The following is a 27,624-nucleotide window of genomic DNA, read 5'->3' as shown; positions in this document are numbered from 1 at the left end:
TATACAGGTGTAAGGGAAATTATTTTAGAATTGAGGATATAGCATTAATTGTTGGGTGGTATACGAACATAAGCTAAAAGGTAATATATAAATGTTTATTGAAGGTGACGTTAATATTTAATAAACTGAATTTTTACATTTTTATACGTTACATATTTTTTGGTATCTTATAATTATTATGATATCCTGTACTGGCACTTGTATCCACACAATTATATATTTTGGGTTATAGGTATATGTTTATTAGGTTCTGATTTCTATCTCAATTTTAGATTACTGTATGCGATTAAATTTGCGGGCTTTGTGCCAGTTGTAAAATTTTTTTTTATTGAGTTTATCTATCTAACCTTCATTGGGGTGTTTTGTCTTGATACTGAAAGTTTCTTTTTTAAAATGTCCACTTTTAAAGTTGATCATTTACTGGTAAAAGAATTAGATTACGAGCTTAAAATCCGAAGTATTGATGTTACTGAATATCCTACCGTCGAGGCTAAACGCAAAATATTGCGTGGAGCTCTGCGACAGGAGAAGGAAAATAGGAGTTTTCGGCAAATTTCTTCCTCCTGTATTCCCTTTGACAAACATAAGGAGGAGATTGAGGACACACTGAAAGACCTTACCCAGAAAATCGGGATATTCAGGGGTACAATACTGGATCCTACCTTTGCTAGATTGTCGTCTAGAGTAGCTCATTTATCTGAACGAGTAAGTCGCTTGGAGTGTGATACCGATGAACAGGAATTATACCAGAAAACCGTCGCAGTCAAAATCTTGGATATTGAAGGTGACCTCGATGCTCGGGGAAACCCAGCTGCTACCTCCACTCCAAATGCACCCATACACAATGCGTCACCCTTCCCATTTTCTAAATCTGCCCAAGTTCATAAATGGGGTATTTCTTTTTCTGGTACAGGTGATCGTGATACTGTTGTCGCTTTCTTAGAGAAAGTTGAATGTCTGCGAATCTCTAGATGTATTCCAGAGGATGACTTATTTGCAGCCTCCGCTGAGTTGTTTACCGGTCCTGCGTTCACTTGGTTTATGAATAATCGCTCTAACCTTTCTTGCTGGAAAGATCTGGTGCAAAAACTTAAAGCTGATTTCCTACCATATTCCTACCAAGATGATCTTTTGGATGACATTAAAAAGCGGAAACAACTCCAGAATGAACCCGTTACTATGTTTATCAACAACATCCTTGGGTTGTGTAGTCGTCTTGACATTCCTCTCACGGAATCCGAAAAGGTAAGAATCATCATGAAATCTTTGTTACCCTCATATCACTCTCAACTAGCTCTTGTAGAAATCCGTAGTATCGACGAACTTACGGAAAAATGTAAGCGGTTAGAAGAAACATTTTCTTGGTCTAATCAACCCTCAACTGTAGTTTCGTCTCGTCCTTTCCCGTCTTCTAGTCAGAATTCCTTTTCACGAAATCGATCATGGCAAAATAAAGTACCGAAACACAATGTATCTACCGTTACCTCCACGATCGTATGTTGGAATTGTTATACTCAGGGACATGCCTTCTCTGCATGCCCAAACCCCAGATTGCGTCCCTTTTGTTTTGGGTGTGGCCTTGAAAATACCACTAAACCCAACTGTAGGAATTGTCAGGGAAACGGTCGTTTAGAGGATTGTACCCTGAGCCCTCCTCTGACAGTCTCTCCATCAGGGAATTCCGTAACTTCCATAAACAATACAGGACTCAACACGTCAAGCCCTCCCGTACCTTCTACCAGTCGAAAAGGGAAAGGTATTTCGTCCAAAAAGACAACAACTTCCAAACAACAACCTATCTCAAGATTAAGTTTTCTGAAGCAGACACCCTTTAATGTCGAATCAGATAATGATAGTGTTTCTTTCTCAGTATCTTCATTAAATCTCCCATCTCCTTGTCTCGAACAAGAACTTAACTCTGCGTTAATTCCGTTACCTATACCTTCTTCTTCCAGAAAAATTAAGGAAGGAGATACCTGTCTACCTTTATCTCAATTTTCTGGCAACACCATAGTGATTGATAAAACAACCTTAGATTTAAATTCTCTATTAGTTAGGAAACATAACGATAATCGTCCGTATCTCCCTATCGAAGTATTAGGTCAATCTTGTTTAGCACTTCTGGACAGTGGTTCAAACATATCTTTACTAGGTTCTTTATCTCTTCGTTTAATAGACAACGATAAAGTCAAAGTTAACCCGATTTCTTCTCTTCAAGTATCGACTGCTGATGGCACTGTACAACCCATCACGGGAAAATTCGTAACAGAAGTCTCTGTAGCGAATATACGCAGAAATGTTACTTTTTATGTTATCCCCTCAGTGCAAAATTCAGTTATCCTTGGAATGGACTTTCTTAATGTTTTTAATAGCACACTTAACTGCTCTGATTTTTCTATGTCTATATCTTCATTTAATATTTCGAGCTTGAATGCCGTACAAGATTTTTCTAGTTTATCAAATGAGGAACAAAATCAGTTACAAGAAACTATCTCCAAGTTTAATTCTATCTCCTCTACGGATAAGTTAGGCCGTACTACCTTGCTTTCCCATTCTATTGAAGTGAATAATCCCACACCATTTAGGCAATACCAATATCCGATACCCCAAGCGTGGCAAAAAGATTTAGACCAAGAGATTGATGAAATGCTTAAACTTAATATCATCGAACCGTCTACCTCTTCCTATAGTAGTCCATTATGGCTCACGAAAAAAAAGAATGGATCATTTAGGGTCTGTTTTGATGGACGTAAGTTAAACAGCATCACAGTAAATCGGGATGCTTACCCGATCCCTCGAATTGATATTATCTTGAGCAAACTTCAAAACTCGAAGTTCATATCGTCTATAGATCTTTCAAAAGCTTTTTTACAAATACCTCTTAGTACTGAAAGTAGGAAATATACCGCTTTTGCCGTCAATGGTAAAGGATTGTTTCAATTTGTAACAATGCCTTTTGGGTTAGTATCTGCTCCCCAAACTATGTGTCGTCTCATGGATATAGTAATAGGTCCTCAGTTAGAGCCCTACGTGTTTTATTATCTTGATGATATCTTGGTAGTCACCCCGGATTTTTCTACTCATATCGAAATTTTGAATAAATTATTTGTCCGGTTAAAAGAGGCCAATTTAACGGTTAATCTTGATAAATGCCAATTTTGTCGACCAAGTTTGAAGTTTTTAGGCTATATGGTTGATAACCAGGGTCTTAGGACAGACCCTGAAAAGGTCGCCGCTATAAGAGATTTTCCCATCCCAAAAACTACCACCCAAGTTCGCAGAATTTTAGGCATGTGTGGATATTATCGTCGGTTTGTTCCGTCTTATTCTACCTTACTATCACCCCTTACTGATCTTCTGAAGGATAGGAAAAAAGGCCAAACGATTATTTGGACTCCTGAGGCCGATGAAGCGTTTAGGCGCGTTAAAGATGCACTAACGAGCGCTCCAGTCATGATCTCACCTAATTTTAACGAACATTTTTATCTGATGACCGATTGTTCTAACACCGCTTCTGGTGGCGTGCTATTTCAGGTGAAAGATGGCTCTGAACACCCAATAGCTTATACAAGTAAGAAACTGAATAAGGCGCAGAAAAACTATTCGACTACGGAGAAAGAACTATTAGCTATTATTCAGGGTTTAGAAGCTTTTCGTTATTATTTAGAGGGTCGTAATTTCACGATAATTACGGACCATAGTTCTTTGGTATGGCTTCACAGCATGAAAAACCCTTCTCAGAGACTTTCCCGATGGATATGTAAACTGACTGCCTATTCGTATAAGATTGTCCATCGAAAGGCAGCCGGAGTAGTGGTTGCTGATGCTCTTTCCCGTGTTTTTGATATTAATGTTTTAGATCTATCTTCATTAACTCCTGATGCGTGGTATCAAAATATGGTCGATAAGGTTACTCAAGACCCACAAAGATATCCCGATTTTAAGGTGGAGAACAATGTGCTGTACAAACACATTTTAAGTCCTGTTGAGGTATTATCGAATATGACCGAATGGAAAATAGTTGTACCTACGCCAAACAGGGAAAATATTTTGCGTATGTGTCATGACGAAGTTACTGCTGGCCATTTTGGTTTCTATAAAACTTACCACCGTATTGCTGAGTTATATTATTGGCCTGGCATGCGCAAATCCATTAAAAGGTACATCTCTAAATGCATAGTTTGTGCTACTTGTAAACCAAGTAACTTACCACAAGCTGGTCTTATGGGTTCTTTTAGAAATATTAATTTCCCTTGGCAGATGATTTCTCTCGATTTAATTGGTCCATACCCTCGTAGCTATACAGGAAATACTTATTGTCTCGTAGTAGTGGACTATTTCACCAAATTTCCTTTGGTTTGCCCTCTTCGGAAAGCCACAGTCCCAGCAATTATTAAGTATTTGGAAGAACAAGTATTTTTAGTATTTGGTGTTCCTCAAATTGTCTCCTGTGACAATGGGCCCCAATTTATCTCGAACGCTTTCAAGACTCTTATGTCCAAATATAGGGTGCAGAAGATTTTCTATAATGCTGCATATCACCCTCAAGCGAACCACTCAGAACGTGTAAATCGTAGTATTGTTACCGCTTTAAGGTCTTATACATTTGAGGACCAAAGGTCGTGGGATCAATACATTCATTCTGTTGCCCAAGCCATAAGGACTTCCACTCACGAGGTCACTAAATGTTCTCCCGCGTATCTTAACTTTGGTCGAAATGTTCCTCTCTCAGGCGATTATTTTGGTTTAATTTCCGATAATGCAACTACTTTACCACAAGTTTCTGAGAATCTTCATCGACTAGAGGATCTCCAAAACCTACCCCCTATATTTGCCGATATTCGGAAGAGATTGAAATCTTCTTATTTACGTTCCCAGAAATATTATAATTTAAGGAAAAGACCGTTACGTTTTTATCCTGGAGACCGAGTCCTAAAACGAAATTTTGTGAAATCAAGTAAAAATGATGCCATAGCGGCGAAATTTTGTCAGAAGTATATTCCATGTACGGTTTTAAAAGTCATATCGCCTCTTGTCTATGAACTAAAAGACAATTCGTCCAATAAACGAATTGGTCGTTTTCATGTCAAAGATCTCCTACCTGATAAAACAGTCATGGATTCTGAGTCCTCGACCTCAGAGGATGATTAGGTATTAACTTGCGTTCTGCATTAATTTTGGAACCTTTTATCGCAGTCTGCAACTTGCTAGTTTCCTAAAAAAAACTCTTATTTTTGCTATTTGGTAATTATTATTTTTACCTCTGCTCTTGATTTTACCTTTAATAGTTAAGTTGTTCACATATATTATGGACTCAGCGTTTGCACAGGGAATGTCATAACATTTGTCTGGTGTAATAAATGCATTATACAGGGTATTCCATTATTATCACTTCTCAAAATATTAGACTGTTATAGGTAAATTGCTTTTAAATATTGTCTTTTCACTTTTATTAGTAAATTTTGTTGTATATGGGTATATAGGTGTATCTAAGCATAATACGTGGGTTCGAATTCGTTGATCAAATTCCGGACTAGATCGTTAGCGGATTTCGTAATCCATGCTATATTTTGTGATGGATGTACTTTTACCTGGAGTCGCTATGTGGCGAATATGGTCGTTGACCATCTTCGGTTCTGTAGCATAGATTAAGTCTTCATCAAGTTATACAATGGATTTTTTTCTTGTACAAGGCGATAACCCAATACCTTTAATATTAATTTCGTTGATGGTTGTTATATCAATAATTTTGGAAAATACATTCATTAGCTGTTGTTTAGTGACTACTCTAATATTTGGTTTTCGTTTCTTACGCATTGGTCCACTATAGTAGTCCAGTTCGGACCTCTTCTGTCATTGATTTTAGGAACTGATCTATAAATATACGGTTTCAGATGAAATTGTTTGATTTTGGTTCTTAAATTTTAGTTTTACCTTTGAGAAATTGTAGTTAAGAACTTACTTGTGTTGATGCTTATACATGTGTTAGTATAAAAATACACTGATTATCAAACGTTTTGGTATATCGTACACTGAAATCAGCTGTAGCCTTAGGCTATAGATTTATCGGATACAGATATTAAGTTAGGTTATCTTTAGGTTACCTTTCAATGATTATTACCTGTGATTATATTAAGTCAATTCGGGAATGGATTATGAATTATACTGACGGAACCATATTTGGATGGATACGATAATGGCTATCCATTTGTGGAACTGTTTTGTTTGTCCATTTTTTGTTTTGCTGTGCATTCTTAACTACCTGGTTTATATCTGCATTGGATATATAATATATTTAACTTAGCGTATCGTACTTCACTTTATCTTATCTTATCTTATCTTACCTAAGAGAGTTATGTTACATCTCTATTTCCTTACCTTAAGTTATCTTTGATACCATGTTTTGAATCGGTTGGAGAATATCCTGGTTACTCTCGGTTGAATATGTCAACAATAAATTTTGTGTTCATCTTTGGATTAACTTAGGTGCTAATATCCAAATCGATAGTGAGTCCGATAGTGAGTAAGGCCAAATTTAATGGTTCTTTATGTAGTTGGGTGGATACTTTGTTTTAGTCAGGAATATTTTTTATAGTACCTTTAGTTCACGTTGATCACAATTTGGGGTTACGTGTAATCTAAGCCTTTAATGTGAACGATTTAATAAGTTTAATTGATGTAAGTAATGGTACAACAAGAATAACTATTAGTAAACTTTAAGATACCTAGTATACGGTTCATTCGTAAATAAAGTCTGGATGCAGATCATCAGACTAGTCCTTGTCTACGTTAAGGAAGGAAAAGTTCCTTTCTCGCGATCTCCGTAAACCATACCGGTTCCGGAATCTTGGGAACTTACCTTGATGCACTCTTGTGTTGGATCCACACAAGTGTGTCATACTTTTGTGCCCGCACTCTTCCATGCTCGGAAGCATGAGAAGTGTTGCCTTTTATTTCCCTTGTGTAAATATGTGGTATAATGTGGATGTTTACCCACTTTGAGCCAAATTCAAAATTAATGGTTTAGGTTAGATTAGATTAGTTAGTTGATGTACTAATCCTATCTTTAACTTTGTGGAGTGGTTGTGACTGTAACTACAGCTACAACTGCTAGGAGCTACTACTCCTGACCCATATTAAAGTACTAACCCTGCCAAGAATAAACTTCGTTTTGGTTTTTGCCAGAATAATTTTCTGAAGGAAAATTATATCGAGTGGAGGGGGAATGTAGCGTTCCGCTACGTTTACGAGTAGCCACTCCCGACAACCGTAATAATTAACATCGAATAACAAAAAGTTACCTTACGATCGAGGTAGGAAAATGAAAACAGAATTAGTGCTAGCTAACCAACGACTTAAGAAGGTCAAATACAGACAAATATGTGTTGGAGAAAAAACGGCAGATGTCATACATAAAAGAATAGGAGATATTCAATAAATCTATTTTGGAATTGCAATTACAAAGCAAGCTAAATATATCTGTAAAGATATAATATACCTAAAATGAACGTCTGGTAAGTGATTTTATTTTAAAATTTCTTTTGGAAATTTAGGAAACACATATATCAAAATGAATAATTTTATACCTTAAAAAGTCAAATCTAGCAAAGCTACTTTTAGAAATATATTACTTAAGTAATAATGTAATTTCATTTTGGATAAATGACCTTCCCATTTATGTGGAAGAATATGTTCGGTTATCTTTTGTAACCGGTCTGTCTCACCTTGTATCCAGGAAAAAATTTCTAGATACCTAATGAGAACCTCTCTTTTTAGCCGTACCTAGAGAATTATAAAATAGAACCAAGCTTTTAATATCCCACAAAGACAACTTATATGGAAAATGCACTAAGAATAACATTCCTATTAATTATCTGGAACGTAAATCTTCCCTAAGATGTGTATACTCATAGAGCCGCTTACCGTCTGATAAACCGGCACGTCCATAAGCCAACACTTGGAATTAGAGCTGAAGGAATTTCATCTAGATTGGAACAAAGATAAGTGTACTTAATTAATGTTCTCATTTATAGACCGAATTGTGTTCCGCAATATATTATATATTTATTCTACATTTGTTGTTAAGCATTAGATTATTTTTTAACTTCCCTTATCATATCTTTTACTATCGGTTGTGTCTACACAACAAATAATATTTTGTCAATTTTTCATCTAAATCTCAATGCATGTAAGGGAACATAAGTACTTATAGACCTAGAGCATTGGTCTCTATAGGGTTCATTACATAATAACTTAGGTATTGTGGTAGATAATATACAAGTATATTAATACGGTATTATGAAGAATATCATCTGGTTCTGTTGACTAGCACTCACTATTGTTTTTCTGTCTCTTTATTGTTTGTATCTGAAAGAAACGTAAACTCATAGAAATCATTTAATAGTCGGAAACTTTTACGTTATCTGCTTATATCTTGGCAACCAAAATTTTAACATTACTCATATTCATTATTTATATTATTAATTAAATTTTACTATTATATATTCATCTTGCAAGCCAATGTTTTACATTATTATACATTATTTATATTTTTAGCTAGAAATTTTACATTATATATATATACATTAGTTACCAAAATCTTACTTTACATATATCTAGGTATTTTTTTTACGCAATAAAAATAAGGTATACCTATTGGGTTTGTATCATTTCACCTGCACCTGATATCTCTCAACTATATGTGTTCATATAATATTTTATTTCAGGATTAAGTTATTTGGATTGTTTATATCTTTCTCCTTATTTCTCTCTCTCTCTTTCTCTCTCTCTCTCTCTCTCTCTCTCTCTCTCTCTCTCTCTCTCTATATCTCTCTCTCTCTATATATATATATATATATATCTCTCTATATCTCTCTCTCTATATATCTCTCTCTCTATATCTCTCTCTCTCTCTTTTCTAGTCTCCCACACTGTTCTATCAACGAAGTAAAGGCTCTAAAAGGCATTTACTTCTGGCGCCCATCTTTGGTTTATTGATCATAGGTCAGTTCTTTTCTTTTAAGTATTTCATTACTTTTTAATTTTTCTGGTTTCTTCCTTTATCACTATCTCTTTCTCCCCTAAACAACAGCACGAAAATAAGCCGATCTCCACTTCCTGAGCTTTTACGTCTCATCCTCATCCTCATAATTAATTTGTTATCTTCATTCTAATTTTAACTTGTTAAGCCGTTTCTCACTACTCCTTTCTCTTCATCAATCAAATTTTAGTACCAAAAAAAAAAAATATAACCCTACTATAAGGGTTACAAGCGACGAACAAAATCTAGGCTTATGCATTATGTTTATAGATTTTAAGCAGGGATACGATTCAATCCATAGAGAAAAATTTTACGAAGCGATGGATCTGTTAAAAATATCTACTAAACACATTAGTTTAATGGAAATGACCTTGAACGAAACCCTTCATAAAGTGATCCTGGAAGAAAGTTTATAAGAGTCTTTTACGGTAAGGAAGGGATTAAGACAAGGAGATCCACTGTCCACAACTGTATTTAACTTTATTCTAGAAGCTATTCTTTGACAAAGTGGTGTCGAGACAGATGGTATAATATACTACAAGAGGCAATAAATCCTTGCTTTTTCAGACGATATGGTACCAGTGCCGGATCATGCATTGGACACGGGAAACACTATTTGTTTATAGCTTTGTTTGACAATAAAAATAGTTATTTTCCTAACTAGTGCGGAAAGTGATACTTTTACGCACGAGACTGCCGTTGAAAAAGCCACAAAAGTTAGAGTCATATCAATTTTTATTTAGGAGTGAAAATACACAAATGAATTCTTTGACAAGGTTGTCAAAACCAAACTTTCAATTAATGGGTTGCCACGACGACGATATTGGTTTCCGCGACGACGATTCGAAACCGTTGTAATTGTCTACTAATCTGACTTTTAAATATTATGTCAAAATAATTTTATTTCATCGAATTATCAGTAGTAATTGCACAAGAGCTCTGAAATTATTGAATTTTTCCCGAGTGACACTTTGACAGTTTTAATTTCTCGAGCCGAAGGCGAGTAAAATTATGTCAAAGTGTCACGAGAGCAAAAATTCTATATTAATTTCAGAGGTCGAGTGCAATTTGTTGCGATTATTTCATGAATAAAACTGTTCAAAACCAAAATTTTATTGTAATTTATTTATGTAAGTACCATTAAACACACAGTTTTTATAAATATTTGACGATTGAAAGTCATCACTTTTATAATTTTTAAAACATTAATTGTCATTAATGTCACTGAATGTATTTTTTCGTAGCAACGAAGGGCATCTGACGTAATATACTTAACGACGGGAGATTATCAAAAATTATCGATTTAATTCAGATTTCTGTAGCTTTCTATTGGTCAGAATCTCCTATGAATGAAATAATCGCGCTAATTTCATTAAAACATGAACACAAATAATGTCTAAATATTAGTTTATTACATGTATTAAAATATATTATAATGCCATATTACAAGGTATTTTCATTCCCGCATGCCGTGCGGGAAAATTCACTTTCACGCACGCCGTGCGGGAAAGTGCAACTTTCGGAAACGAAATGTGTGCGTGAAAATGGCTCTTTTAGCACAGCCGTAGAAAAAATAAATTTTTAGCAATGCAAATAATCAAAACCGGTATAATTTGACTTAATTTTTCACATGCGGTAAGCAGAATTGCTGTTTTATTTTTAAATCAAAAGTTATGCGGGTTCAAAAATTCGATTTTTTGAAAGTTCAACCGCGTTTATCTCGAAAACAGTGAATCCTACAAAAAAAATTGTAAGAACGTTTTTTGTTTACAATGACCCAAAATTACCAAAAAATTTTTTGTTTTGCCAAAAATCGCTGTTATGTAATCCCTCAAGTTTTTTGTCTATAACAATCTTATCGACATTCGGATCAACTGTTACCCAAAAAATTCGTGTTCTACGGGTCAAAATACATAAAGGGTAAGTCTTAAGTAAGTCCATCTGAATAAAGGAGGCCGTTGTACCCACCCTGGCGACACGACTGTAGATATTATCCAGAAAATATTTGTTTTTTAATACCTACTCTAGAAAAGTCCCATCAACATTGTTGTGATTAAATTACTACCAAATTAAGATTTTTCATTCTAACTGAAAAAATAAACGAAAAATCACGTTTTTTTAGATTTGTCCATATAGAATTCGGGGAAAAGCTACGTTGTGTACTGATTTTTTTTATTTTCTACGAACCACTTCACACAAAGTAATAAAAGTGATTTGCTGTTAAATTTTGAAAGCCAAACAACTTTAGAGCTCTGTCTAATAGTATATAGCCTTATAAAGCTTTTAAGAGTTAACTATCTAACACCGCATTAATAATTCATTGTTCATAGCCTACCGAACACTATTTTGGGTTTTCTATTTAAATTTGTATAGACAAATAGATACCGTCGTAGAAAACACTTTCCATTAAAACTCTTTTACAAACTCATCAGCATGTATAGGTGAACCCTCGACAATAAACTTAATTATTTACCCCAAGTTGGTTGTAGGGCCTGAGGCGTATTGTTTCCTATTTCTCCGCCACGCATATTAGGATAGAGGGTGAACTGTACAAATATACGTGACACGACAAATGCGCTCTAAACTAATTTGTTCTTTTTCAGGCATCAATGTTGGTGCCGCGGATGTGATGGTAAGTTTCTTCATTTCTAAAAAACCGCTACAAGGGTAGAGGCAATTTGTTTTTGTGTAGTACCTATAGTAAGTATATCTTTACGTCTGCCAAAAAATGTTTACCAACAATATTTTTTATCACGACCTGTTGCACACCCCTTAAGGTACGGACCAACGACGCGCTGAAGAATGCGTTGACGCTGTTTACCAATTTAAACGTCGGCAAAGGGAGATAGAAAATACATATGTATAATAGTGCAAAGGAAAGAGAACACGGTTAGTACCCCTTTTTACTGTGCAATTAATAGATATTTATTTTTGATAAAATCGGTCGGACCAAAAGAAAAAAGAAAGTATTCACTCTGCAGCAAAAGAAGCCCTTGGATATTACGAAAAGAAAAACAAAAATACTCCATACTGGTGGGATGAAGAAATAGACACAGCGATAAAACAAAAGAAACAAAAGTATGAACAATATTTAAGTGCAAAAACAGATACCAATTGGTCTGATTACAAAAACCAACAAGCTAAGGTGAGACAAATGATAAAACAGAAAAAAAAATGAATCCTGGGATCAAAACTGTCAAAAAATAAATACGTACATAGGAGGAACCAGAAGTACACAAAGCTGGAAACCTATTAAATCTCTTAGCACCAACGACAAGAAAAAAGATTTAATCTCACCAATTTCGTTAGAAGCATGGGACATGTACTTCAGTAAACTGTTACAAGAAGATCGAGTGGAATTCAAAATAAAAGAAAATATCCAAAACATACGCGTTGAAGCATCTCCTATAAGAATCACGAAAAAGGAAGTAAAGGATATCTGTACTTTACTCAAAAACAAAAAAGCACCCGGACCTGGCAATTTACCCTCAGAACTAATAAAATATGGAACTGAAAAACTATATGAGCACCTGGCAATACTCTTTCAAAACTGCATAAACAAAGTAGAGGTTCCAGCCGAATTTAAAACCTCTACCATTTCAACTTTACATAAAAAAGGAAACAAAGAAAATTGCGACAATTACCGTGGAATAGCAGTTACTAGTACCATTAGTAAAATCTATGGGAATATGATCAAAAATAGAATAGAAAGAGAATACACTGATATGGAGGCAGAAGAACAGGCGGGTTTTAGAGCTGGTAGATCGACCATAGACCACCTTTTTTGTATCACTCAACTTATAGAAAAAAAGGCTGCTGTAAATCAAGAAGTCCACTTTTTGTTTGTTGATCTAAAAAAGGCCTACGATAGCATCCCCCAAAATAAGTTATGGAACACTCTAAGACAGCGGTTCTCAATCTGTGTTACATGTACCACTGGTGGTACATTTCATTATTTGAGGTGATACGCAAAACTCAAAACAGCCAAAATCAGCACCACCATTGGCATAATTATAGTTAATTAGATCACCTAGCTAGACAGGTATTTTAGTTAGGTGGTACCAAAAATAATAAAAATATTTGGTGGTACCTCACTCAAAAAGATTGAGAATCTCTGCTCTAAGACAAACTAAGATCAACTCAAATCTCATAACAGCAGTGGGAAAACTATATGATAACGCCAATGCCAAAGTTAAAATAGGAACGAATGTTTCCAAAGGTTTTGTAGTAGAAAAAGGACTGAAGCAGGGATGCTGCCTATCGCCGACACTTTTCAAAATATATCTGGAACAAGCATTGGAAGCGGAAGTGCAGCGGCATGGATACAATTAAATATCAACAACCTTTACACTCTATGTTTTGCTGTTGATCAAATTGTGATTGCTAACGAATATGACGATCTGGAATACATGACTCGAAAATTAATCGAAGAATACAAAAAATGGGCATAAGAAGTTAACATAGATAAAACAATGTACATGAACATCGGTAGCAACGAAGAGAATCTAGTTTTAAACGACGGACAACACATTAAGTACAAAAATAAATATCCTTATTTAGGAGTAGAAATCACGGACTACGGCAAATCAGATCAGGCTATAAAAAAAACGAAACATTCAAGGTAGAAGGGCCATATCTCAACTAAATAGTATTATTTGGGATCAACATACATATATCAAAAAAAATAAACATGGAATATACCACACTATTATAAAGAGCATAGTAATGTATGGAAGTGACGTGTGGCAGTTAAAGACAACTACTGAAAGAACACTACAAGCCACGGAGATGGACTACTGGAGACGTGCCGCAGGAAAATCAAAACTCGAAAGAATTAATAACCAACGTATACGAGAGATTATGGGAGTCACACATACGATTGTCGAAGATATAAGAGTACAACAACTAAAGTGGTATGGACATGTGCAGAGAATGCCAGAACACTGTCTGCCCAAACAGATTCTAGATTGGTCACCACATGGAAAAATAAAAAGAGGCCGACCCAGAAAGAGCTGGAGAGAAGGAATAGACAGAGAGGTCCGAGAGAAAGGTTTAGACGAAGACCTTTGGGAAGATAGAGATGCATGGAGATTGAGCATCGGAAGACGTCGGAGGACGTTTTAAACCGATTATATATAGGTCGGACCCAGAATAAGGACCATACACTACCAGTGTGGGAGGTAAAATTTTTATTAAGTTGGTAAATTTAAAAAATGATAAAAATTTTGACACAACGTATATGTGTTGGACCACTACATAGTTAAATTACTACGGCACTGATTGTAGCAGCTTCCTAGCTCCGTCGAAAGGGGGACGTTTTAGCACCTGTATGCGAAATCTCTTTAAACTATGTCATTTTACCGACAGCTTATCGAAAAATGATCCACGTACCTCAGAACAATAAAAATAGGAAAAAAGGCAATAAATTAGTTTTCGGTATTAGCTTAACCCCGTAATTTCCGTAATACCTTGACGAAAAATTTGGCAACATCACTTTCCACTTATAAGTGCCTTGAGGAAGCTTGTGGTAATGCGTGGGCTTTTTTTTTATTTTTTATTTTTTGCTGTAGAATTTATGGCTTTGGTGAGAACCAATTAGCTGTAAAATTGTTAAAAATAGATATTTTTAACATAAGTATATAAAAATATTATAACATAGAAATTTCTTTGAAATTCGTATTTTAATTCGTACTGTTAGATTTTTTCTCTACGCGCGGCTGCACCCGGGTTAAAAGTCATAAATAACGAATTTTGGGAGAAATTTCTCTATTTCACGTTGCGTTGAACAGACGGGGTCGTGAATTGTAAGTTTTTGAATTCCCTCTTGTTTCTTCGCTTCAGCATCCATCTGGCTTGCAAATTTTAGAAGCCATGGAGGTGTTACCAAGGAAATGGACCAATAAGTTTTCAATTTAAAAATCTTTTTATTTCAAATCATCTTCCTCTTGGGTTTTTTGTAAAGAAATCAAACTTTTCTCCCTTCGGGAGCTTCCAGCCATCCAAACCGGTGATGGAACTAGGGCTATACAAAGATTGACCATGACATCCGGACTACAGCACCCAACATCTACAGCTGCAGGGGCCTAAGGCCGAAGATCCGCCCAGGCCTACAAGAAGTCTACAGCAGTACCATACGATAAAAGAAGTTACCATCAATACCAAGAGCCATAAGTATATTCCAGAATTGTTAGTTTTTGGCAAGAATTTGAATGTATTTGTTAATGCAATTTACTAAGTCATGTTTTTATCATATCTTTATGAACAATAAACATAATTAGTTAAAACTATTGTTTTGTTTGCTTTCATTCTAAATTTTCAGAGTTCATTTCTAAGATTAGGATAAGACGAACACACACCTGAGTGACTGAGCTAAGCTAAGGGTGGAGCGATGGTTATCTTGGATGACTGGAATAATATTTTCGAATATTGTTTCAATTAGCTGGGGTAGTCCATCGCTTCTTTGGTTACACTGGCCAATGGACCAATAAGTTTTCAATTTAAAAATCTTTTAGCCATATTTTTGAATATTATTAATGTTGCTATAGTCACCTAATCCATTCACGTCAGTTGCGGTGTGGGGGATAAACTCTCGTTGTTGGTCACTTAGAGTATGGACCAGCAGGCCTAAGTCTCTCCGATGAGACTCCAATAAGAGTCGAAAATCGTCGATTCAGAGTGCTGGACTGCGCTCCGTATTCTAAGTGAAAAATAAGATTGTTTTGCCTTGGCATTGCAACTGAATAAAAATGGAATTTTTATTATATTTTTAATAATTTTTTCGCTGCGAAACGAAACAATTATAGCACCTAAAGTAATTAGCGACTTGCAGCAGGCACACAGGTAACCATAAGCCATGATACTGTAAGTAATCGTCTCCATGAGGCCAATTTCCACAGTCGATGGCCATTGAAATGTCACCTATCTCCAGAGGCAAGATTAGAATGGTGTCAGGAATATCAAAACTGTGATCCAAAAGGTTGGGCTAGTTTTATTTATAATAAATATACATTTAATTGAGCCTTAAAACATTCTCGTTATTTTCCACATTTCAACAAATTTTCTTGTATATTAAATGCTATTAATCAATACAAATCAATTATTTTTATCCAAAACAACTAAAGACAAAAATAACGTCTCTTTCTAAAAATATCACTAGAATTTTCCCATGTGTGTGTATTAAGTGACTGACCAATTATTTTTATTCTACATTAATCTAAATAACTTTTGAATAATCCTGGATACTCACTGAAGCGATCGAGAAACAACTTGAAGCCCTCGAGATGTGGCTATACAGGCGAATCTTAAGGATATCATGGTCGGACAAGATAACCACCGAGATCGTATTACTAAGAATGGGGAAATAAAGAGAGGTGATGTATACCATTAAAAGGACAAAGTTAGAATATCTCGGACACATAATGAGAAACGGCACTAAATACAGATTGCAGAAGGTAATACTACAAGGCTATCTATTCGGAAAGCGTGGAATTGGAAGAAGAAGAATATCATGGTTAGTGAACCTGAGAAAATGGTTCTCCACAACAACAATTAATTTATTTAAAATGAGTGTCGACTGGATTCAAGTTTTCTGTTTAACCCAGGTATGACAATACCAAAAGGCACAGCTAGGAAAATACTCCAATTGGTGGTTCAGAGAACCTATAGTGTAGGAAACAAAGGTTGAACCTTGCAAAATGGACACAAGTCCGGTTTTATTTTTTTTCTGGTATATCAAGGGGTGCTTATTATAAGATTAACTTTTTCTGAAAAAATTTCGCCCCGGAACCCCCTTTTTCACCCCTTTAAAGGGGGTAATTTGTGGTTTTTGCGGAACGTAGCCCTTCCTGTACCTTTTACAAAAAATTTCTTTTACAGAAATATAAAGAGGACTATATTTTCTACGATTTATTTCCCGACAGCATCTGTCTATTATCCACCGTTTAGCGGGGGTGGCGCCCCAAATTTGACAAAGTTTTTAAAAAAGATGTTTTTAAAAAATATATATTTTTTCCTAACTGTACCGGAAATTAAGAAGAAATCCTGCGGTAATTATTCACAAATAATTGATTGATTTTTTGGTATAGGTTTCACTTAAGGGTAATTGCCCGTTTTTCAATTACAGGGTGTTACATTTTAAAAAACCCCTTTTTATACCATCTAAACCGTTTATGCTATAGTAAAAAGACTTTCAGCGATTACCCATGTACAGGTGCTATTTACAAACTTGTATAATGCACCCCCATTTTTTCCCCGGAACCACCCAAAAAAAGAAGAATTAATAAATAAAATGATTTTCTTGGAACCCTTCACACACAATGCCCTTTATTAATATGCTTTATATATCATTTTGTGCACGTTATTATTACCCATGCATGGACCCCAAAAGCGATTTCCTAGGGCAACCCTTGTAGCAAAAAAAAAAAAAATAAATAAAATGGGGGGTTGAAATTTCTTTTTTTGTTTTTGGCTTTTTGATCCATATGGGCCTATGCTTCATCAATGGTGCTTTTCAAAAATAAATATGGTTATTGCAACATCCCTGCGGAAACCACCCCTATCCTTGAAAATATACTGCAGAAACTACCCCTATCCCTTGGTGAGCATATTTTTACGATTTTCTCATTACCTATGCATTCTTTTTATACGAAACTAATACAAGGTTAAAGACCACCATCTACTCTAAAAATTAGGTCTTATTCATTGTTTTCGTATAAGCAACCGTTACGGCACAGTGGCGCCGTAAACCTCATATATGCTTTGGCGGGCTCCAGTTTTTGTTTTTTTTTTTTCGTCATCTGTTCGTTTTATTGATAAAGTACTTATGTAAAATAAAACAACACAGTATAACCTACAAATTATGACTTATGTACATTTTACAATCTTTGCGCCCCAAAGCCACAGTGGTGGCCCAAAATCAATTTTTGCATATTTTCGCCACCTACACACATTTTATTGCATTAATGCTACCTTAATAGCACAATATTTACCCTTAGTTGGTCGCTAAGCAGGGGCTGATCCAGGGAGGGGTGATTGGGGTGATCACCTCCGCCCTCTCAAACCAAGTGATATTATATTCAAAGATTACAAAAATATTCTTTTATTTTTATAGAAGTTTAGCCAACTGGCACCCACCTCTTAACGATGCTGGATCCTCCACTGTCGGTAAAGCATAAAAAATACGCCATTCTTATATATATATAACAGCGCTAACAGGCCTTATAGGCCTACGGCTTCTAAATTCTGGATAATATTTCTCCATTCTGTTCGGTCCTCTGCACTCTTTCTCCAGTCCTTCACCCCGATTTCTTCCAAATCCCTCTCTGCAGCCTCTAACCATCTCTTTCTTGGTCGACCTCGTCTCCTTTTTCCCAATGCTCTGTCATTCAATATTCGTTTGACGTTTCTAGTTTCTGGCATTCGAGTAATATGTCCCAGCCATCTAACTCTTTGGGCTCGTATTTTTGTCGTTATTTTTGGTCTCCCATACATCCTCATTACTTCTTCATTTGTTCGTCTCCTCCAGGTTTTCTCCGCTATCTGTATACCTCCAAAAATTTTTCTCAGGATCTTCCTTTCCCATATCTGTATCTTCTTCTCCTCTTGTTGATTCATTACCCACGTTTCGCTCGCATACAACACTGTGGGCCGTATTATCGTTTCATACATTCTGATTTTCGCGTTTATTGATACATTTTTTGCTTTTAATATCGTGTTTAAGGCACCCACAACTCGACTTCCCTTCAATAATCTTTTATCTATTTCTTTTTCTTCCCTTCCAGTACTGGTTACAGTCACTCCCAGGTATTCGAATTCTGCTACTTCCTTAAATTTATATTCAGCTCCTTCTCCTTTCATTTTTATATAGTTATCCTCTTTATTTATATCTCCTTTCATTACCATGTATTGTGTTTTTCCTTGGTTGATTCTTAATCCATACCTTTTTGCTTCCGCTTCGAACTTTTGGAATATTTTTTGGAGATGTTCCTTTGTTCTTGTTAGGATGACAAGATCATCAGCGTAAGCTATAAACTGCTGTCTGTTGTTAAATATGGTACCGCTTGTATTAATTTTTATCCTTCTTACTATGTGTTCTAGTACCAAGTTAAATAAGTCTGTAGATAGAGGGTCACCCTGTTTCAGTCCTTTATTCACTGTGAATTGTTTTGAAAAATTTCCTTCCAGTGTTATCCTGTTTTTTGTATTGTTGAGCGTCATTCTCACTAATTTAACCAGCTTTCCTGAAATACCCAAGGATCTCATTGCTTCATATAGCATATCTCGGTCTACTGAGTCGTAAGCCTGTTTAAAGTCAATGAACAACATGTGTAGTCCCAAATTTTGTTCGTAGCTGTTGTTCTGTATTAGTTTTAATAAACATATTTGATCTGTTGTTGATCTTCCTGGTCTAAAACCTCCTTGGTATTCTCCAATGATCTTATTTACCTCCTTTTGCAATCTATTTCGGATGATTTTTGCAAGTATTTTATAGGCCACTTCTAATAGCGATATTCCTCTATAATTTTCGCAACTTGTTTCATCACCTTTTTTGTAGATTGGACAGATGAGTGCATTGTTCCATTGTTGCGGCATTTCCTCTTTTTGCCAGACTGTTAATATTAGTCGGAAAATTTTTTCTTGCAGCTTTTCTCCTCCTACTTTAAAAATCTCTGCCGGAATTCCGCTTTCTCCTGCGCTTTTGTTATTTTTTTGCTTCAATATTGCTTCTTTTACTTCTTGTAGTGTAGGTTCTTCTTCACGTTGTTGTTCTGTGTTATCCTGTTCATGTTGTTTTATTTCCTGGGGTTCTGCTTGTTTATTTTCATTTAATAGTTCTTCAAAATACTCCGCCCATCTGTTCAATTTTTCTGTTGTTTCTCCTAAAAGCACACCGTCTTTACCTCTACAATAACTTGTTTTACTCTTTGCAGTTCCTCGAGATTTTTTTACTTCTTGGTAGAAATTTCTTATTTCCTTGTTTACGTATGATTCTTCTATTGTTTTCAACTGTTTGTCAAGATGTTCTCTTTTCTTTTTTCTGCAGATTTGTTTTACTTCTCTTCTTGCCATTTTATATTTTTCTGTAGTATCCTGTGTATTATTTTTGTCTTTTTCTATTTTTGCTTTATTTCTACGTATCAATGCTATTTTACAATCCTCGTCAAACCAGTCTCTTCGTTTCTCTGCTTGTACTTTTCCTAGACATAGTTCCGTTGTTTCTGTCATCGCTATCTGTATATTCCTCCATTCTTCTTATAAAAATAATAATATAAGTATTTCTATAAAAATTAATGAATATTTTTATAATCTTTGAATATAATATCACTTGATTTGAAGGAGGGGAGGTGATCACCCCATCACCCCTTCCTTGGATCCGCCACTGCTTATCGACCACTTAAGGGTAAATACACCGAGAGAAAAGAATTCTTGACGTAAAGAAACTTTATTAATATTTAAGAAAGATCGACTTGGCATATTGCCTAAGAAATATATCTTTGTATGTAAGATATAATTTTCTAAAATATTTCAAATAAATTCTACTATAGCCAAAGAAATATATCTTAAACATAATTGAACTATCACTTTCTGGAAAACTTCAAACCCATTTATCAGAAAGAAATTACACTTGATGTTAATTAATTTTATTAGTCATAAAAATATATTTTCTACACATTAGAAAACTATTCTTTCTGAGCAATAATATTTCTTAATAAGGAATGTTATTATTTTAACATTAATAATTAATTTATTTAATGTTAAGAAGTATATTTCGCAGAGATAAACGTATATTTAGAGTTAAGTTAATAATTCTTGAAAATAAAGTGATATTACATACGGCGAAATAAATCAATGTGTTAAGGTAAAATCATTATTTATTAATAAAACAAGATATAAAACGTTATTATTACATACAAATATTTTCTCCACTCTTAAACCACTGGCCTCTACACAACAATAAAAGGATGGAGAGGCAAATCCAACTTCCTCAAATTTTCCTTCTTTTGTTAATAGCACTTTGTATATCAGCAATTCACTAAAACAAAATCGTTATGTAGAAAGAGTAAACTTACTTTAATAAAATTTTTTTATAAAGATATAGATATTTATTTTGACAAATTTAGGAAATACAAAAAAAAACAAATACACGGCCCCACATAAGAACTATTAATACTAATAACAATCAATCATATTTAGTTCAAACATGGCATTATTTAACCTACACATCTTTGTTTATTTTTTTCTTTTTGTTAATGAAATATTAATTATTTATCTGTATAATATTAAGTCACACAATGAACATTGTTTAGCTAAAACAAGAGGGAAAATACAACCAATATAAAACATTGTAGCAGACATAATAATATGTAATTTTCTTAATTTTTATAATCTAAAAGATACAGCATCAGGGTTGGCATAGAATTTCCCCATCTTATAAAACCCAGCGGGATTTTTCGGGTTCTTTCAATTGATAAAACCCACTATTATTGGGTTTTTGGGGTTTTTTCAAAAATAGCAAATTTTCAGTTGAATGAACGTCATATTTATTTCTGAATAAAAACAAAAACTAGCACAAATACCATGAAGTAAGTAGTAGGTGAATACAAAACGAGAGAAACTGAAACTAAACTAATAAAACACTTATTTTAAACATGGTATATAGACAAATAAAAAAATAAACAAGTTTCTTGTTAAACAAAGCATCAGCAAAGCATATTAGTTATCAGGAAAATCAGAATCTGTATTTTTGTCACATTCCCAATTCCCATTCGTTATTCGTTAGACTCGGTCGAGGACGAGGACTCGGTTCTTAAATGATAATATATTTTTACCAAGTTTGCAGCTAGCTCTATCGGCACCTAATCTGTTGCGAAGCTTAGTCCATATTAATCCATATGAAGAAAAAATCCGCTCAATAGATGCAGATGAAGCTGGACATGAGAACAAAGATAACATATAAATACAAAATTCATATGGTTTTTTATTTGTTTTTTTATTTTTTTATTGATATCAGCTTCCACCATTTCTTTGTGTAGAATTTTTTAACAAGTTCTTCTTTGAAAAGTGTTGCGGGGAACATATCTGTATCCTTAATCTTGAATGATAACATCACTGCCAAAATCTCATCAGAAAATAAAAAACTGAAAATCCCCAAAAAAACCCGAAAAAAAAACCTAAAAACCCAAAAAAACCCGTCGGGTTGGGCTTTTAATAAAAAACCCGGGTTTTTTCCAACCCTGGACAGCATACCTAATCATTAAGAAATTTTATTACGGGAAAGTATTATTAGTTTACATCTAAGTCATTTAATACATATTAACTAATTCACGGTTTTCGGCAATAACATTTCTTAACCATAAACATATATTCTTTTAGACTAACTGATTTCTTTATCTCAAATAAATTAACAGAAAAAATCCTCAGCGTTGCACCCGCCATGTTTGATATATATCGTTGTATTGTATATTTTTATAGAAGACGATACATTCAAGAAAACTATTATAGTTGATAATATATAAGTATACACATTTTTAAAAAGGTACTTACATGTATGAAGTTCTACCTTTTCTGGAAGGCCCCGCAGTTGGTTAATAACTCCTTTCTTAATATTGTTCTGAAGCTATATATTATATCATTCTGTCCCAGTTTTAAATTGTGGCATATTTCCCAGTTAGAATAATAAGCTCGTTTATTTCAGAGTCGTCCATCATTATACCTAAAAAGCATATAAAGATACTATTATGTTTCTTTTTAACCATTCGGATACGTAACAATAGTATTATTACATCTTAAATTACTCAATTTACTTTTATTTAATACCTATTTATGTACGTACTTTCAAAATATCCGTTAATTTTTAAAGTACACCAATAAATCCAACATCCATCTATATGAACATGAACATATCACGCCATCTTGACAAACACTGACGACTAAATCATAAATAGTTAATCTGCGCAATTCTTTTGTGAAAGAAAATCTCTTTGCAAGTAACATTTCGGCATTAATGACAAAGTTTTTATTTTATAACCACAGTTACTACAGAGGGTATTTCTGAAGAATTATTTCTTGTGGTTTAAAATATTTATTTGATTGCAAGAAAACTTCTTGTTCACAAATATAAATATGGATTAACTTAACATTATATTTCTTATACTGCAAAATATTTGTAGTTTTCAATTTAAGAAATAAAAACTTTAGGATTAGAAAATTAAATGTAACCATTATTGCATTTCTTAGTATTGAAGAAATTATCTGTAAGAAATTATTGAGTTGTGTTTAAAAAACTCGTTTCTTTATATGTGAACCGGTATGTTTAAGTTAATAGGATATGTTAACTTTTAAGAGATATTGCTCAAAGAAATCGGTGTTTTAGGAGAAAAGAAATTGTTCTCTCGGTGTATTGTGCTATTAAGGTAGCATTAATGCAATAAAATGCGTGTAGGTGGCGAAAATATGCAAAAATTGATTTTGGGCCCAACACTGTAGCTTTGGGGCGCAAAGATTGTAAAATGTGCATAGGTCATAATTTGTAGGTTACACTGTGCTGTTTTATTTTACATAAGTACTTTATCAATAAATCGAACAGATGACGAAAAAAAACAAAACTGGAGCCCGCCAAAGCATATATGAGGTTTACGGCGCCACTGGGCCGTAACGGTTGCTTATACGAAAAAAATGAATAAGACCTAATTTTTACAGTAAATAGTGGTCTTTAACCTTGTATAAGTTTTGTTTAAAAATAATGCATAGGTAATGAGAAAATCGTAAAAACATCCTTGCCAAGGGATAAGGGTAGTTTCTGCAGTATATTTTCAAGGATAGGGGTGGTTTCCGCAGGGATGTTGCAATAACCATATATATATTTTTGAAAAGCGCTATTGATGAAGCATATGCCCATATGGATCAAAAAGCAAAAAACAAAAAAAAATTTTAACCCCCCATTTTATTTATTTTTTTTTGGCTACAGGGGTTGCACTAGGAAATCGTTTATGGTGTCTGTGCATGGGTAATAATAACGTGCATAAAATGATATATGAAGCATATTAATAAAGGGAATTGTGCGTGAAGGATTCTAAGAAAATCATTTTATTTATTAATTCTTCTTTTTTTTGGGGTGGTTCCGGGGAAAAAATGGGGGTGCATTATACAAATTTGTAAATAGCACCAGTACATTGGTAATCGCTAAAAGTCTTTTTATTCTAGCACAGATGGTTCAGATGGTATAAAAAGGGGTTTTTTAAAATGTAACACCCTGTAATTAAAAATAGGGCAATTACCATTAAGTGAAACCTATACCAACAAATCAGTCACTTATTTGTGAATAATCGCCGTAGGATTTCTTCTTAATTTCCTTTACAGTTAGGAAAAAATATATTTTTTTTAAAATATCTTTTTTAAAAACTTGTCAACTTTGGGGCGCCACCCCCGCTAAACGGTGGATGATAGACATATGCTATATGAATGAAATAAACCGTAGAAAATATAGTCCTCTTCATATTTCTATAAAAGAAATTTTTTGTAAAAGGTACAGGAAGGGCTACGTTCCGGAGAAACCACAAATTACCCCCTTTAAAGGGGTGAAAAGGGGGTTCCGGGGCGAAATTTTTTCAGAAAAAGTTAGTCTTATAATAAGCACCCCTTGATATAACGGAAAAAAATAAAACCGGACTTGTGTCCATTTTGAAAGGTTCAACCTCTGTTTCCTACACTAATATATGAATCGAGTTATTGTACTCTAGTAGAGAGTATGGCATTATTAAAAATAGAAAATTTACGGTTTCGTTTTAATTTAACATTGTCTCCTGCCATCCCCCGATAGTACTATTTCTAGGTCTACCCGTTGTCAAGGAGGCTCTGCAGAAGACAAATTTACACTAATACGTCCGTAGTTTGTCGGTATAAAGTAAAACCCCTTATACCGCAGTATGGTTAGAACTCCCTCTAACGGGGAATATGTAAAATGAATGTCGACTCGATTCAAGTTCTCTGTTTAACCCAGGTATGACAATACCAAAAGGCACCGCTCGGAAAATATTCCAATTTGCAATGGCATTATTAAAAATAGAAAATCAAAACGAAACTGCAGATTTTCTATTTTTAATAATGCCATACTCTATATTAGAGTACAAAGACTCGATTCGTACAGGTTATCTGAAACGAAAATTAAAATATTTTCCTAGCGGTGCCTTTTGGTATTGTGATACCTGGGTTAAACAGAGAACTTGAATCGAGTTGACATTCATTTCACTTATTCCCCGTTAGGGGGCGTTCTAACCATATAGGTCTGGATCCCGCGTATGAAAAAAAAGTTGATTAATAGCAAGCTGAAAATTTGTTAATAGCTTAAGGGCGTCTAGTCGGACAAACCTTGATATATGGGAACACTGGAACAGGGGAAGTTTTAATTGTGGAACAGGTTGAAAATTTGAAACGGTCAGACCACGAAAACGGCACATGTATTTTGTCCGACAGAACAGACTTAAACTCGCCGAACAGAGATTAAACTCCCATGCAAAAATCAGACTGCTATTTATCACCAAATGGGCGTTTTATTGAGTGGAACATGTAGAATATGTCAAATGACAGGAATTATGACAGGTGATAAATAGCAGTCTGATTTTTGCATGAGAGTTTAATCTCTGTTTGGAGAGTTTAAGTCTATTCTGTCGGACAAAATAAATGTGCCGTTTTCGTGGTCTGACCGTTCCAAATTTTTAACCTGTTCCACAATTAAAACTGCCCCTGTTCCAGTGTTCCCATATATCAAAGTTTATCCGACTAGACACCCTTAAGCTATTAACATATTTTCAGCTTGCTATTAATCAACTTTTTTTTCATACGCGGGATCCAGACCTAATACTGAGGTATAAATAGTTTTATTTTATACCGAGAAACTAGGGACGTGTTGGTGTAAATTTGTCTTCTGCAGAGCCTCCTTGACACCGGGTAGACCTAGAAATAGTACCATCGGCGATGGCAGGAGACAAATTTCAATCAAAACGAAACCGTAGATTTTCTATTTTTAATTTATTTAAAGGATCAGTTAGTAAAATAGTTATAGCCACAATGATCGCCAGTATTCGAAACGAATAGGCACAAAAAAAAAGAATCTGAATAAACGTGTCTAGTCTTGAAAAAATCTTCTATTCTTAACCTATTTACACCCTTGAGTTTAAAGAGTTAAAGACTTCATTAGTTTCATATTTTCTGCGAAGTTTTTTACATGTTAACGTACAAATCATTCTAGACGAGCCGCTTCACAATTTTTCAAAAGAGGCTTTCCGTATAATTTTGCTCTACCCTACTGGAAAGCACTTAACTTAAGAACTGAAAGTGACAACAGTGTCACTATTAAATATTCCACAGGCGTGTAGAGAGAAAGGGAACGTTCCGTGTTTGTACTTTTTATTCAAACGCGACTAATTGAATGACACTTGTATATGGACCGCAGATTTTATGCTCCCAGTACTCGATGATAATAATATTAGTTGTAGTGCGGCAGATTCGTGCAAATATTATAAGAATTGCACATTTATCGATACAAGCATATAATTTGGTCCACATATACTGTACATATAAAGATTCAAATTTAGATATGAGGCCATCTCAGATTTTGTCTTTTACAAAAATGGCGGTCATTCAAAATGGGCGACTATACATATGTGACTAATAGCACGATATCTTTTGAATGAAAAGTCTGATTTCAACCAAATTTGGTACATAGGTTCTTTTTGTGATTTACAAGATCGATGTCATGAACTGGAAGAATCGGTTTACCAGAAGTTGTGTTTTTTCTGGTTTTTTATGTAAAACTATTTTATATTATGTAAATAATTTATTTTCAATTTTTTCACCCTGTGTATATTAATTTTTCAAAATTGTAATACCACCATTGAAAAGAGCGTAAGAATATGTTTTAGGAAATATTTTGAACTTTTTAGTTATGTTAATTACCATTTAATAAATGCATAACCTATCTTCACATGTACCTATTTGTGGCAGATTCGTGCAAATATTATAAGAATTATTGTTCATTTAATGGTAGAAGCATATAATTTGGACCACATATATTACACGTACAAAAGTTCAAATTTAGATATGAGGCCATCTCAGATTTTGCCTTTTACAAAAATGGCGAGCATTCAAAATGGAGGCTTCACATATTTGAATAATAGCACGATATTTTGTTTGCTATTAGTTGAAAATTTTAAGATTGACTTTTTTAATAAGAAATAATACAAGAAATAATACAGTTTAATTAAATAACATTTATACAGAGTGAGTTTTATGTATGGAACGCCTCAAATATCTCGGAAACGACTTGAACGATTTTTATAGAATTTGGTGGGTAAAGGTCTTCTAATGCGGCCGATATTATAGTGGTAATTACACATTGTTGTCAGATCTTTCGTTTTTTTGAAAATATAATGAACTTTCGTATTTGGAATAGAACAACCTGTATATTTTTGCATTTTCAACCATAACTACTAATTAATTTTCATGTAATATTTCCTATACCGAAATGCCGTAATTTCTGAGTTATTTCTATATTTATTTAAAAAATAATTTAAACAAATTATAAAAAT

The sequence above is a fragment of the Diabrotica virgifera genome, chromosome 5 (genome assembly GCF_917563875.1).
Source record: "Diabrotica virgifera virgifera chromosome 5, PGI_DIABVI_V3a".
NCBI classification, from domain to species: domain Eukaryota; kingdom Metazoa; phylum Arthropoda; class Insecta; order Coleoptera; family Chrysomelidae; genus Diabrotica; species Diabrotica virgifera.
The sequence above is the reverse complement of the archived record's forward strand: the minus strand, read 5'-3'. Positions refer to the sequence as shown.